Genomic DNA, 12485 nt, shown 5'->3' on the forward strand with positions numbered 1-12485 from the left:
AAGGGAGAGGCAGAGAGAGAGGCAGAGAGAGTTAATCCCGAACAGACTCCGCACTGGCAATGCAGAGCCTGACATGGGGGCTCAAACTCATAAAGTGTGAGGTCATAACCTGAGCCCAAACCAAGAGTCAGAAATTTAACCAACTAAGCTACCCAGGCACCCCATAGACAGATTAACTCTTATTTCACCTTTATTCTTTTTTTTTTTTTTCAACGTTTATTTATTTTTGGGACAGAGAGAGACAGAGCATGAACGGGGGAGGGGCAGAGAGAGAGGGAGACACAGAATCGGAAACAGGCTCCAGGCTCTGAGCCATCAGCCCAGAGCCCGACGCAGGGCTCGAACTCACGGACCGCGAGATCGTGACCTGGCTGAAGTCAGACGCTTAACCGACTGCGCCACCCAGGCGCCCCTCACCTTTATTCTTATACAAAACTTAGTGTGCTACATAAAACTCAAGAGTATACTAAATCTTGCGTAAGAATAAACCAATGTGTCTTGCTTTTTTTCCCCACTCAGTATTTCCTGTAAGTCACTCCGTCTTAATGCATAGAAATTTTCTGTGTTCTTTTTCATGACTCTGTAGCATAGATCTATTATTGCACCACTGTTTATTCAACATATCCCTTTTTAATATTCCTTATTAATTAGAATTAAGTAAAATTTTATTACAAATAGGACCTTATGCCTATGTTGTTAGTCTTTGTGGAGTTATATTTACTGCTGATGTATAAGAAGTCCTGTTTCCCTATAACCTCACCAATGAAGTGTTTTTCAAACTCTTGATTTCTGCCTGTTAGTTAACTAATGATATCTCTGTGTAATTTTGAGTCTCTGATATTATGAGTGATGTTAATACTTTAAGGACCATTTGACTTTTTTGTTCATTTTCTATGAACAGATTATTAATGTCTTTCAACTCCAAGTACTTGAAATTATTTTTTATTTTTGTAAAACTATAGATACACAGAAAAGTTGTAAGTATAGTGCAGAGAGTTTCCATGCACCCTTCACTTAGCTTCCCACATGTTAGCATTTTAAATTACCATGGTGCATTGACTGAAACTAAGAATTTAACTTTGGTATAATACTATTCACTGAATTATAGACTTTATCTGGAGTTTGCCAGTGTTCCCACTAATAGTGTTATATTCTGTTTGAAGATCCAATCCAAGATATGACATTGCATTTAGTTGTCATGTCTTCTTAATCTCTTCTGATCTGTAACTGTTTTTGAATTTTTCCTTCTTTTTCATGACCTTGACACTTTTGAAGAGTACTGGTTTGGTGTTTTGTAGGAAGTCTCTTGTGGGTTTTTCTGATATTTTCTCATGATTAGAGTGGATTATAAATTTTTGGAAAAAATATTGCAGAGCTGAAATGCCTTCTCATTGCATCATATCTAAGATATGTGATATCAATATGCCTTATAACTGATGATGTTAACCCTGATCACTTGGCTAAGGCAGTTTTTGCCAGGTCTGCTTACAATAAAATTACTCCCCTCCCCTGTCATATATTAAAAGTGAGTAACTGAGTTCAGTCCACACCCAAGGGAAGGAGAATTATGTTCCACCTTTTGGAGGAAAAGTATACAAGAGTTAGTGGATATATGTTAAAACCACCACAGGACTTAAAAAATATTTGTATAGGAGTGCTTGGGTGGCTCAGTTGGTTCAGCATTGACTCTTGATTTTGGGTCAGGTCATGGTATCACAGTTCTTAGGATCAAGCCCCATGTCAGGCTCCATGCTGACAACACAGAGCCTGCTTGGGATTCTCTCTTCCTTTCTCTCTCCCCTCCCCTATTTGCATACATGTGCACTCTCTCTCTAATAAATAAATAAACTTTAAAAAAAAGAAAACAATTTATAGAAATATTTTTGCTGATATGAAAATATTGTTTATCTTTAAAGTTCTGCCCACTAATTTTAGCACTTGCCTGCAGCAATTGTCACATGGTATTCCAACGGTAATTTTCTATTTCCCTCATTGCATCTACATTTATTATTTGGAATTCTTCTGTAAGGAAGATTTGTCTTTTAAACCCCATTTAGCTATTTATTCAATCATTTCTTTATATTAGTGTGGACTCATAGATACTTATTTTAATATTTGGCTTTAATCCATCATTGTTATTTATGTTTTGCTCAAATTGTTTCAGGCTGTTGGGAGTTCTTTCAGATGGTCTCCTGTGTGTGTGTGTGTGTGTGTGTGTGTGTGTGTTTACTACCTTGCTTTCTAACACTACAAAATACTTCAGGCTTGTCTTATATTTTCCCTATCATGTTCTATAGACACATACAAATTTTAAAAGCTTTTTTACTTTGAACTGTTTTTGAAAACAGGAACTTTGAAAGTTCCTATAAAGCCTGCACCCAGCTTTTCCTAATGTTCACATCTTATAGAACCATAATACAATATCAAAGCAAAATAGATATTTCTTCTACCTTTTCTTATCTATCATGAATGTGACACTTTTAAAAAGTACTAGTCAGGTACTATCCTCAATATGGTTTTATCTGATATATTCTGTTCTTAAACTGTGTATCTTGGGAAAAAATACTGCAGGGGTGATCAGACACATTTTTTAACCTCTCTCAACTTCAGACTCCTTGTCTGCAAAATGTAATGATACAAGGACTTTCCTCATAGATCTGATGTGATAATTAAAGAGACAATAAAATAAACTGCCCAGCATAAGACTTGATGCATATAAAGTTTTTGATCTTAGGTATATAATCATCATCATCATCATCATCATACTTAAGTTGGTAATTTTTTAATTAAAATTTTTTTCCCTCAGCTGCTGTTTTTAGCTTTTGAAAAAGCAAGTGAGAATCCATAAACTGAAACACACACACTTTAGAAAAAAAAGCTTTTTTAATAACCCAATAATGATGACATTGTAGAATGAAAATATATTCAATCACTTTCTAAGTTTGTTGTTAGAAAAATCAATCTTTTGTTGCAGATTAAAAATAAGTTATGAGCCCATTCCCCATGGCTTATGTATTTTTTAATTCTGCATAGTTTGTGTTGTAAACTTGATACCTTATAATATACTTTCACTAAATTTTAATCTGTATTAATATTAATATCCTAATTTGTTTAGGGATTTCTTTTAATTTTGGGGTGAACATCTTTTTTAAAATTTTCAGTATAGTTAACATACAGTGTTATATTAGTTTCAGGTATACAACATAGTGGTTCAGCAATTCTATACATGAGTCAGTGCTCACTGTGATATGTGTACTCTTCATCCTCTCTACCTATTTCACCCACCCCCCAACTCTCCTCTGATGAACACCAGTATGTTCTCTATATTTATCTTTTCATTTGTCTTTTTTTTTCTTTGTTCTTTATTTTGTTTCTTCAATTCAAGTGAAACATGGCATTTGTCTTCCTCTGACTTATTTCACCCAGCATTACGCCCTCTAGTTCCATTCATATTGTTGTAAATGGTAAGATTTCATTTTTTGATCACTGATAATATTCCGTTGTATATGTACCACCTCTTCTCTATCCATTAATCTATCAGTGGACACTTGAGCTGCTTCCATACTTTGGTTGTCATAAATAATGCTACAGAAAACATAGGGGTCCATATATCTTTTTGAATTAGTGTTTTTGTATTCTTTGGGTAAATGTCTGGTGGTGGAATTACTGGATCATATGATAATTCTATTTTCAGTTCTTTAAAGAACTTCCATACTGTTTTCCACAGTGACTACATCAGTTTGCATTTCCACCCACGGTTCCTTTTTCTCCATATCCTCACCAACACCTGTTGTTTCCTGTGTTTTTGATTTTAGCCTTTCTGACAGGTGTGAAGTGATATCTCATTAGGGTTTTGATTTCCATTTACCTGATGAGTGATGTTGAGCATGTTTTCATGTGTCTGTGGCCATCTGGATGTCCTCTTTGGAGAAATGTGTGTTCACATGTTCTGCCCATTTTTAATTGGATTATATTTATTTGTTTGTTTGTTTTTTTTATGTTGACTTGTGTAATTTTATATTATGCTGGTAATTGTTAATATCACTACTGTCCTCATTTCACCTTCATTATTTCAACAAATCTTTATTGAACATTTTACCATACTCAAGTCTCATTCCCTGTTCTCCTCAAATCCATCCAACATATATCTACTAGAGTGATCCATAAAAAACCAAGCACTTATTTGATCAAATTATTTCATTCCTTAAAATATTTCTAGGGGTGCCTGGGTGGCTCTGTTGGTTAAGCGTCCGACTTCGGCTCAGGTCATGATCTCATGGTTCGTGAGTTGGAGTCCCGCACTGGGCTCTGTGCTGACAGCTTTGAGCCTGGAGCCTGCTTTGGATTCTCTGTGTCCTTCTCTCTCTGCCCCTCCCCCATTCTCTCTCTCTTTCTCTCTCTCAAAAATAAACATTAAAAAAATTTAAAAAATATTTCTACTGTATTAAGTAGCTAACCATTACCTAGAGGGTGAAGTTTAAATTTCTTAATGTGACATCAAAATCATTCATCATCTGGGTCCCGCATACTTCTTCAGGTTTATCTCCAACTCGTGCTTTGAATAATTGCTTGTGGGTCCTCACAATAAAGATGCTCTTTCTTCTTTTTGAACTCATGTAGTTCTCTCTGCCTGGCTATTTTCTCACAATGTTTCACATCCTCCCAGTAAACTTCCATTCATTCTCAAGACTCAACTCTTATTTAATCTCTTCCCAAAACTCTTCTTTCCCTTTAGAGGTTGTTTTAAATACCTGTTCCATAGGTCCATAGCACCCATTTACTCATTTATAGAGTCAATAGATATTTATTAAACACTGTGTTCTAGGTTGGGTGTTAACCAGAAGCCTTAATAGGAGCAACTGTATAAGACATGGGATTGCAGGTGACCAGCAAGAAAACTATGGCAAGAATTATGACCAAGCATATACATTCTGGTTTTTCCTGCATTTAGATTGCTGGCAGAGGTAGACAAACAAAAGCCTATTTGAGTAAGTTGAAGTTTTTAAAAGCAAACCCATATTAGCAGTTTCTGAACTCTGGTACTCACTCCTAATATTTATTTGAGAAGAGTCAGAACTTAAGCAGTAAGCTTCCTTTTGAAACATTTATCCCCCCCTAGGATTAAAGGAATGGAAGTTCCAAATTTAGGGTGCACAGTATTAACTGTACCCTTTCCCACAAAAATGGATATTTTTGGAACACAAAGGTCATATTCAGAAGGAATAAGATTGAAGTTAGATTGTGAAATTGTTATATATTAATTCAATGCTCAACTTTTCTTATGGTTTTTATAAGTTAAAGTAAATTATTTATCTGCTAAAGTTTCTATTTTTCTTATGTAAGCACTAATATTCTCGTATTTCCCAGTAATATCTCATTGTTTTCAAGGGACCAAGTTCACTTAGATGGGAGCCAGTGTTTTTGAGAATGATGACAAGAGCTTGAAGTCTCTATGGATACCTGTGGTACCTTCAAGTTCATTTGTAATTTAATAAATTATTAGAGAAATGGAGTTTAACATGTAGAGTTGAGTAGGGATGAGAAATTGACAATTATTGCTGCTTTTTATTAAACTCCTATATGCCACTGACTATGCTGGGTGCTTTACATACATGATCTAATTTGACTCTTACAGTAGTTCTTCAGATTATTAATATATCCCTGTTCAGAAGAGTTGTCCTTGCCTATAGTCAGCTAGTTAACCATGCATGTGGGGTTTAAATCCATGTGTTCAGGATTTGAAATTCTTTGCTTTTTCCCTACAGGAATCTATTGTTCAAAAAGCGGTGAGACGAAGGCAAAAATGTGGTTGGAATAAGATGATAGAACATAGAGTCCCTCACTCGGTCAAGTATCAGAGTGATTAGAAGTAGCTTTTTCAAAATAGAGATTCCCAGGATCTACTAAGATCGAGTGAATCCTCAATGTTTTTTTAAAGGCTCCAGGGTAACTTAGATACATCCTATGGAATAGGGTTAAGCAATTCCTGAAATGAAGTATTAACAAAATATTTCAATTATATTGTATAGAAAGACAAGGACACTTGTCCTTGGAGAGGGTGAAAATATAGCCATAGGAGGGGAATTACATGAGAATTCCACAGAAAGAAGAAATGAAATTTAAGGCTGGGAAAATAGGTAATAATTTATTAATCTTGGTATCATAATATTATTTCTCAGAAGTTAACTTTAAAAGACTTTTGGCTACTTCAAAACATGCACCTCAGAGGGTTATAATTTACTACCAGTGAAGCTATTCAATAGAATGGGCTATTGAAGGTAATTTCTAAATAGGAGTTTCAGAAATTGAGTGATGGCAACTTTGTGTAGTTTCTTAAAGAGGCTAGGGTTTACTTGTAGAGATCTGACACAGGTTTCAAAAGAGCTTTTTCTTTTCTTTCTTTCTTTTTAAGATTTTAATGCTTATTTATTTTGATAAATTTTAACAAATAATATATATCTTATGTATCTCTTTCTCAAAAAGCTTATTAAAATAATAAGCTCCCCCCCATTGTATTTTAATTGGGGAAGTAATCTCATAAAAAGGAAATGTAAAATATAACAATTCTGAGGACCTCTGGTTCCATGCTATAATTTCCCAGCTGAAAGTTACTAATTTATGAAGTTCCTATACTGAAACTTTACAAATCAAGATATGCATATTAGGATGTGCTGTAGGTGCACTGGTGGTGGCTCATTGTGTCAAAGTCTGAGAAATGGATGCACGATATGTTCTACAGACATCCAGGAGTCCCCATCCTCTGTGGGAGCAGCATCCAGAGACATTTGGGGAAACTGGACTATGAGGAAGCCCATCAAAGCTGCAAACAGTGCAATGAATACAACAAAAGCCAAAGTGCCTTAGTAGTCTTTTTGTTTTGTTTTGTTTTTTAAGTTTATTTTTCAGAGAGAGAGAGAGAGCGAGTGCAAGCGGGGGAGGGGCAAAGAGAGACAGAGAGGGAAAGAAGAATGCCAAGCAGGCTCCACGCTGTCAGCAAGGAACCCTATGTGGGGTTTAAACTCACAAACCATGAGATCATGACCTGAGCCTAAATCAAGAGTGAGTCGCTTAACTTACTGAGCCACCCAGGCACTCCTTAGTAGTCTTTCTGGTGGAAGTCTTGAGATTTGTTGTTCAGGGAACTATCATGTCATAAAAACACGAGATAGACCATTTTGATGGATTATTTCTCTTTGCAGAAAGACTTAATGTGGCATTCTTGTCCTTTCTACTGTTTCTTCTTCAGATGGTTCCAAGTCACCTTTAGTTTTTAGTTCACATTTTTCTTCTTCAGCATCTGCCCGGGAATAGGTGCTTATAAATCCTTGTAATGAGGGATGGTGCTCTCTTTGTTATGATCCCCCAAAATGCCAACTGTTTGACCATCCCAGTCACCATTCCTGAATTTCCAATATTTCTGGGTAAAGAGATGATGGTCACTCTTCAAAGAGAAAATGGCTTGATGTTTAAAAAAGTTGAACTTTTTTTTTGAACTTGGCAGTCATCTTCATTGACAAGAAAGTTAAAAGACCTTTCATTTTGCAAAAGAACCCATTTTGGTTCTTCTAGTTCAGCATGCTTTTTGGCATGCATTATTTTTCAGATTTTCTCCCTGCTGAGTCATCATTTCAACTGCTTTACTAACCTGGCTTGCCTGATTAATAGCTCCCAATATCTAAGCCCTCCTGGCTTCTCATGCTGTACACTGGCTAAGGAACATTATATTCTTCTCCAGCTTCTTAATGATTTCCTGGGCCTGGCTGTCATCTTCACAGAACAATGTTAAAGACTCTAATAGACATTAGATATGTCTTTCTTCAGATTTTCTTCTGTCCAGTCACAGGACCTTCCTTCAAACTCCACTACTTTCTCCAAGGTAAACCAGTTGCATTATTGCTGGAAAACAATAATCTGAGAAATTTGGCCTTCACCTCCTTCTCATTAGCAGAAGTGTTGTCACTAAGCTTTTTCCTATTTTTAAAACGTGTTTAAAATAGTCACAAAACTTCATGTTAAAGTGAATTATTAGGGCTTCATTTATAATTTAAGACCTATCCCCATAGTATAAAATAACATAAGGTTGAATAGTCCATTAAAAGGAAATAACAGAAATTTGGCATTATAATTAAGAGATAGTTAACATGTTTAAGAAGTCAGGGTTTTATTCTGTATATACCAAACAGTTTAAAATATATAAAATATGACTTGTAGGTGCTGGAAGCCGAGCTATCCAACCAGCCTGATGGCAGGGCCCGGGCGGTGGATGGATCGGGACTGCAGGCGGCCCACCGACAGTGAAGCTTCTTGTACTACTGCTTTTATGTAATTTGGCCTTAATAAAAGTACCTGGGGAATTGTCTGTTGGGGAATTGCCCTCGACAGACCCCTGGGAAAAGAACCATTGGGGAAGGAAATAAGGTTCTGCAAGGAAATTGTGCAGCCCTACGTTTAGCCCTTGCCACCCCCTATAAAGACTCCTCTACCTAAAGGAAGGGTAGCCTCATACGTTTGCCAGCAAAGGAGGAATAAATGGATTTAAAAGCCCCACTCCGGCAACAAAGGAGTGTATCTATGGGCACAAGTTACTCCACCCATAGACCCACTTGGCCCCCAGAAGGCGTTCCAGATGATGATTGAACCTAGTAGGTTAAGGTACAGAATGTTTCATTAGTTCCTAGGTGCATTGTCTTTCTGAGAATGCATAAGGCGTGGGTTCCCAAGGCCCTCTTGGCCCCCTCCTGGCACCTCGGACTGAGGTGAATACTTTTGTTCCTCAAGCCACAAATGGTTCAGGGAAACAACTAAGAGGTCTTGTCCCTGTAACTGTTCCACTTGAGGTGTTGAGAGATAGATGACCTTTCATGAAAACAGCAAAACAAATGCTTTATAGATTATAGATAAACATAGATACATAATGAAAGTAATGTAAGAAATTAATCAATAAGCAAAGGGCAGGAGGGAGCATTATGAGAAAATAACCATGTTATTCCTTAAAGGGTGATTACATATAGGAACATTTTTAGAATTAGGTAATGCCAGAACACATAGATGATGCATGCTACAAGGAAATTGCTAACAAATATAATGCCACATTTGCCACAATAAAGCGGCCAGTTCAACACACTGCTGTTGTCTGTGTCCACTTTTATTTTTATTTTTTATTTTATTTTTTCACTTTTTCGCTGATGCCATTCATCCTTTGGGAACCCCTGGACCTGCTGGAGCTGTACTCTGGCATAGAGGGCTTCCGGTCTGGGAGGGTTTTTAACCCTCTAATCCAACTGCCCATTTTTTAATTGTAAATCTTTTGAAATATCCTTGTAAGAGAGGAGACAATGTGTGATGAAATAATCCACTAATGGAAATCTCATTGTTTCTTGAAAAGCGCACTCAATCTGGATACAATCCTGATATAAAAACATTTCTTCTTTTGAGATGGAATCTGGCTTCCTAATCATTGTTCTCTGTTCAACTTCCTAAGACCCTATAAACAAGGTCATCTCCATTTGCCACAGTCCAACCATCAGAGGTCTGGTGACTAAAATGTTCATTCCTCTTTAGACTAATCATCTCCATTCCTATAGTTGCTTTTCATATAGCATTATTTCAAGTCACGTCAGCATCCAGGAGGTGCTCTCTTGCAACCATTCTAGTTTCTCTATATTCCTTTCAAATGTGTGTATCCACAAGCATTTTAAAATTCAACAACATATATACTTCTCATTATATGGTGTCATAGTGATGGAGTCTAATGTAGTAGAAGGACTCCTCATTAGTCTAGATAGGATAATTTTTTATTATTTCTCCTTTGATGTCTCTCTTCCCCTGTTGGACTTTTAGCTCTTTGATGTAAGGGAATAGCTCTGTCTTGGCCCTCATTCTGTTTTCCATGCTTAGCATAATGCCTGTCTGATGCATAGTGTTCTATAAGTATCCATTAATTGAATGAATGGATGGATGGATGGATGTTAAGGTGTGTGGCATCATTTTTATTTTAATTCAGTAATAAATTATTTACCTGTGGTTTCAGCAGGGCTCTGATATAAACTAGTTTATGATAGTATCTCATAACTATTTCCTTCAAGAGCTATAAAATCTTTCTAGCATGACTTTTTACAAAGGAGAAACATTATGCATCAAGAGGCTGTATCCTAGAGGATAAGGTGATTCGATTCTGTGAGTCTGACCTGTGGAGCATCCAAGTTATTGATGGATATTTTTCCTTGTGAATTCTTTTATTGATTTCACCCTTTGGAAGGAGGGAAGTGTTAGGCAATTATTGATCTGAAATAGGCTTGATAATAACATGCCCTCAACATCTTAATCAAGATTATGGATCAAGAGATTTCTGAGAGGCTGATCAATATGCAAATAGAATGGATTTGGAATATACTGTGAACACTGGAATCTTGATTCAAATTGATCTCAGCAGATGGAATTGTGATGCAGTTTCTTCCTTTTTCATCGAAGATCGAGAGAAGATAGAAGAAGAAGCCATAAATTACATAGCCTGACTTGGAAACAAGAGCTTGTGGCAGACCAGAAGCTATAAGGCATGAACAAGAAGGGGAGTAGATAGGATGCTGCATTAGGCAGTTTGGTCTTCAGCAATATAGTCTTAAGGGCTATTGAAGAAAGTACTGCAGGACCTCTCTGAAAGAACCTCATCCCATACAGCAGCACAGGATCAAACAAGTGAAAGAGATATGTAAAAGCCTAGAAGTTTTTGCTAATGTTGAGAGGAGGAGAAATACTATGTTAGGCTGCATTAATAGAATAGGGAGGTGGTAGTTCAGTTTGGAATTTTATGTTCCTTACTAGGTGTCATTGTCTGAAAAGCAAGATTGAAAACCAATATATCCCAAAGAGTAGCTGAGATGGAGAGGATATTTTGGATTTTATCAGTTGAAGAAAGACCAAGGAAATTAAGACACTGGTTCTTAACTTGGCATGTGCTTCAGAGTCATTTGAATCTTTTATTTTTAATACACATACAGATGCCCCTCCTCCTAAGCATTCTTACTCTTTAGATCTGGAATAGGGAGAGGATATGCATTACCCCCCTGCCCCTCCCCAAAGTTTTACAGACAATTCAAATGTATACCTCTCTCTGAGAATCATCAAATTAGAAATAGCTTAGAGAAGAAAGTTAAGAGGGATAGGACTGTCTATAATTGTAGAGATGGCAGAGTTTTACTCCCTGAACCTCCTGGGAAACCAGTTAGTGAATTCCCATCTGGGGTCTTTTGCTAATTCCGGAACTGACAGCTAAGCGTTGTGGCCATGCTCTTTAGGTAACTGTGTCAGTTGAATGGGCTGGCTGCGATGGATATTGCTGGCACAGAATCACTGTGCTGTTTTCTCCTATGTTCTGCAACCAGATGCTGAGAATGGATTTTCTTCTTTCCTTTCTCTCCCTCCTTGAACATTCGTCTTGCACCAGGGGAGCCCAGGCCTTGGGGGATGGGGGTGGGATGAATCTGAACTAGCAGTGGGGCTTAGATAGGGCCTGACCTTAGTTTGTATGTGGTTCATAATTCAGCAAAGATATGAAATTCAGTGACTCTTATTAAAAGTCTTTAGTAACTCTCTTTTTCTCTCTTTATCCCCCTGTCCCCCCTCTTTTCTTTTCTCATTATTGCCTCAATGTCAGTTTTCCAAACAGGCTTTACTCATTACAAACATTCGCCACTCTTCTGTCCTGCCATCTTGGCCATTGTGCTTGAAAAGTAAGATAATAATATGCTTCTAAAACTATGCAAGACTCCCTATTTATTACAAAGTAGGTAAAATTAGTCACCTGTGTCCATGACTTCACTCTTTTCTCTCTGTTCACTATGCTTTACTCTCCTAATTTGGTAATCCCTGCCTGAGTAGATTTTTCTAGTTGTGTTTGTGGTTATCTGACTTTGAAAAAGAAGGAAGATAAAGCAGGCTCAGCTGTACTGATAATTTCCTTTTAAATTTTCTCTCCTTGGAAAAAGAATGGCAGAGGTCACATCAAGTTTAGTTTAGAACATGAGTATGTTTTGTCTCATAAAACATAGCATAGTCCAAACCTAATTATGTTCTAGTATTTGAGACCTCTCTAGAAAAGGTTTTGTTTGCTTGAATTTTGCCAAAGGTTGTCTTCCTAGGTAAGCTACATCAGTTGAGATAGTAACGTAACATCCCTGGGAGAAAGGAACATCTTGGATCAGATATGCTTATTACAGGGTCAGAGGAAGTTTGGAGGTGAAATGGACTCCTCACATTTTGTGTCTTTGGAGGAGGCTCTGAGACCCTATTATAACCTGTCACTTCCCCTAAAAGGACAAGACACACCTGAAAATACAGGCTCAGTGAAGTCAACTAGTTCGTCAAAGAATATTTTGTGTCCCCTCTGTCATCTAGACCATCCATCCTGAGGAAGGGGGAATGCCCAGCCACCCACTCTGGGACCAGTGAGATGAAAATAGGGAAGCAGGTATCTGGTTACTTTATCT

At 37.1% G+C, this 12485-nt stretch overlaps 1 pseudogene; it reads right to left on the bottom strand.

The window, feature by feature from the left end:
- Nucleotides 1-7026: 7026 nt before the first annotated feature.
- The window catches only part of LOC101099897, a 38960-nt pseudogene continuing 33501 nt past the window's right edge, over nt 7027-12485 (bottom strand).

Source organism: Felis catus, chromosome C2 (genome assembly GCF_018350175.1).
Source record: "Felis catus isolate Fca126 chromosome C2, F.catus_Fca126_mat1.0, whole genome shotgun sequence".
NCBI lineage: Eukaryota > Metazoa > Chordata > Mammalia > Carnivora > Felidae > Felis > Felis catus.